Genomic DNA, 3,886 nt, shown 5'->3' with positions numbered 1-3,886 from the left:
GGATGCAAGAAATAAAACAAGAAAAGAAATAAAGCATAAAGGAACAAAGTGCAGAGTTGAAGCAAAACTAATAAAACTTTAGGGTCTGCAACAAAGGATGAGAAAAGTATTTATGTATTTCAATATGAGAGAAAGAGACACAGAGTTGAGTAAAAATGTGAATATATTGATTTTTGTTAAAAAATGGGGTAGGTGCTGACATGGATAAATAAACTGTCAGAAGCTAACAAACTAGATTTAAATTTGGGGTGGAGGGTTGTCTATGAGAGAAAATCTTTTTTTAATAAATTGAAAAGGAGAGAGAGTGTGTGTTTCTGCAGGTATTACTTTAGCTTCATCCTCTTAAACTGCTATTTATAGCTAGAAATAGATTCAATCGAGGTATGTTTCTTGTCAATGGTATTTTAAAATATGGTACACATAGTATGATGTTAATTATCTGGAAAAATTGCTGACTCACTTTCTCTTTGGAATAGAGAAGAATATTAATATTTGTTTATATCTGTTTGTAGGGATACAGGATATTATAATCTTTTGCCCTGAAATCCTGAAGGACAATGGGCTAGATTATTAAGGCAAATTAGGCACATGTGCTTACATATTACCACAAGTACACCTCATTATCTGCACCTATTTAAGGATCCCTTTTCTCTTTACTTTATTCATCTGTGTAGTCAATTATACATCTTTGCTCCTTTCAACCATAGTCCTCTATCTCCTTTAGACGCAAGATTTTGAGCAGGACTTCAAGGTACTGATGAATTTTTTTCCATTCACTTTTTCTTACTTGGATTATTAAAACCAGCCTACCTTCTTTCTTTCCTTCCTTCCTTTCTTTTTTCCTTCTCTCACATCCTCTCTCCCTCCCTCCCTCTCTCCTTTCTTTTTCCCTTTCTCCCTCTCTTCATTGCTTCCTTGCTCCCTTATTTCCTCCCTCTCTCTTCCTTCCTTCTTTTCTTCCCCCTTCTCTCCTTCCCTTTTTTCTGTCTTCTGTATTCAATGAATATTTAGGAAGCTCGCTATGTATAGTACATGGCAGACACTTTGCAAGATGGTAGGATTAGAAAGCTAAAGAGAACACTAAAGAGAACACATGGTCCCTTCCCCCATGAAACCCAAGGTTAGTTTAGGTAGATAGGTATGAGAACAATTACAGAACTGTTCAATAAGTGCTGTATTCAAGGAATTCAAATTTTTTCAATTTAAAGCTCATAACCCAGGAAAGCAGAACATCTATTCTTATTCTCACTTCACATATATGATAAAATAATTAGGGAAGTCAAATGATACATGTAAAAATTTATAATTCTCATACAAATAGTGAATGGGTTTGATGAAGTCATTTCTGTTGCTTTTTCCAACATTACCTTACTGTCACTTCAGTCTCACCTCTCATTATATCTTCTTTCATGTTTTTTATAAGTGACTTATATCACTTCTTTCCTTTGTGACCCTTATTTCACTTCTTTTCTCTTTGTGTCACCTTCATTGCTAGATCTTTCTCAACCTTTGTTTTTTACCCCTATAGCTAATACAGTATATATATTTTTTACAATAGAAAGTTGTTTGTGTGACTGTCCTACCCCTGCTATTTTTCAGCTATTCAATAAAATATACAGTACTTTCAGTGGCACTAATAAATTAGTTTATTAGATAAGATCCCTTTTAAAAAAGTTAGAGAGAACTTAACTCTTGAAGGATGATAAATGGTTTATATTATTTTTAGTTAATAAACTTTATTTTTAATAGATGTTTTATTGAGCAGAGAATTTCCATATACCCCCTATTCCTCCTATACACACACAACTTCTTCCACTACAACATACTGCACCAGAGCAACACACTTTTTACAATCAATAAACCTACATTGACACTTCATAGCCACCCTTAGTCCATAGTTTACATTAGGGTTCACTCCTGGTGGTGTACGTTCTACGAGGTTTTGACAAAAGTATAATGACATGTATCTACCATTGTAGTATCATACAGAATGGTTTCACTGCCCTAAAAATCCTCTGTGCTCTGTCATCCTTCCCTCCCTACCAGTTCCTAGAAACTACTATTTGAAACTTTTACTATCTCTATAGTTTTGCCTTTTCCAGAATGTAATATAGTTGGAATCACATAGCATGTAGTCTTTTCTGATTGGCTTCTTTCACTTGGTAATACGCATTTAAAGTTCCTCCATGTTTTTTCAAGGCTTGATGACTTATTTCTTTTTAGCATTGAATAATATTCCATTGTCTGGATGTACCACAGTTTGTTGATCCATTCACATACTGAAGGACATGTTGGTTGGTTTCAAGTTTTGGCAAATATAAACAAAGCTGCTCTAAATATCTGTGTGCAGGTTTTTGCGTAGAAAAAAATTTTCAACTCTTTTGTGTAAATACCAAGGGGTACAATTGGTGGATTGTATGGTAAAAGTATGATGTATTTTATAAGACATGACCAAACTGTATTCCAAAGTGGCTATACTATTTTACATTCCCACCAGCAATGAATGAGAGTTCTTGTTCCACATCCTTGCCAGCCTTTGGTGTTGTCCATGTTCTGGATTTTTGCATTCTAATAGGTGTATAGTTATATCTCATTGTTGGTTTAATTTGAAATTCTCTAATGACACATAATGTTAAACATCTTTTCATATACTTAACTACTATCTATATATCTTTGGTGAGATGTCTGTTCAGGTCTTTAGCTCATTTTTAAATCAGGCTGTTCGTTTTCTTATTTTCATTTCTTAATCATTTTTTTTTATTTCAAAGATTTATGAGTTCTTTGTATATTTTGGATAACAGTCCATTATCTGATAAGTCTTTTGCACATACTTTCTCTCAGCGTGTGGTTTGTCTTCTCATGCTTTTGACAGTGTCTTTTGCAGAGCAGAAGTTTTTAATTTTAATGAGGTCCAGCTTATCAAATATTTCTCTCATGAACCATGCCTGCCTTTGGTGTTACATCTAAAAAGTTTTCATCATGCCCAAGGTCATCTAGATTTTTTTAAATGTTATCTTCTAGGAATTTTATGATTTTGTATATTACATTTGAGTCTCTCATCTATTTTGAATTAATTTTTTGTGAAGGGTGTAAGACTGTATCTAGATTTGTCTTTTTGCATGTGGATGTCCAGTTGTTCCCACACCATTGTTGGAAAGACTATCTTTTCTCCATTATATTGTCTTTGCTTCTTTATCAAAGATCAGTTGATGATATTTATGTGGGTCTATTTCTGGGATGTCTATTCTGTTCCTTTGATTTATTTGTCTATGTTTTCACCATTGCCATACCATCTTGGTTACTGTAGCTTTATCCTGTCTTGAAGTCTGATAGTGTCAGTCATCCAACTTTGTTCTTCCCTTTCAATATGGAGTTGGCTATTCTGGGTCTTTTGTCTTTCCATATAAATTTTAGAATCAGTTTGTTGGTATCCACAAAATAAGTTCCTGGAATTTTGAGTGAGATTGCATTGAGTTTATAGATAAATTTGGGAAGCACTGACACCTTGATGATATTGAGCCTTCCTATCCATGGACTTACAATATCATTCTATTTATTTAGTTCTTCATTGATAATTTTCATCATAGTTGTGTAGTTTTCCTCATATAGATCTTGTACGTATTTTGTTACATTTATAATCACATATTTTCTTTTTTGATGCTAATGTAAATGGTAATGTTTTTAATTTAAAATTCTACTTGCTCATTGCTGGTATATAGGAAAACAATTGACTTTTGTATATTATAGCAATCTTGCTATAATCACTTATTAGTTCCAGGAGGTTTTTTTAAATTTATTTTTTTCTGATTTCATATATAGATGATGTCATCTGTGAACATAAGCAGTTTTATTTCTTTCTTCCCAATCTGTATATCTTTTTATTTTC

This window comes from Eulemur rufifrons, chromosome 16 (assembly GCF_041146395.1).
Source record: "Eulemur rufifrons isolate Redbay chromosome 16, OSU_ERuf_1, whole genome shotgun sequence".
NCBI classification, from domain to species: domain Eukaryota; kingdom Metazoa; phylum Chordata; class Mammalia; order Primates; family Lemuridae; genus Eulemur; species Eulemur rufifrons.
Note: the sequence above shows the minus strand (reverse complement) of the source record.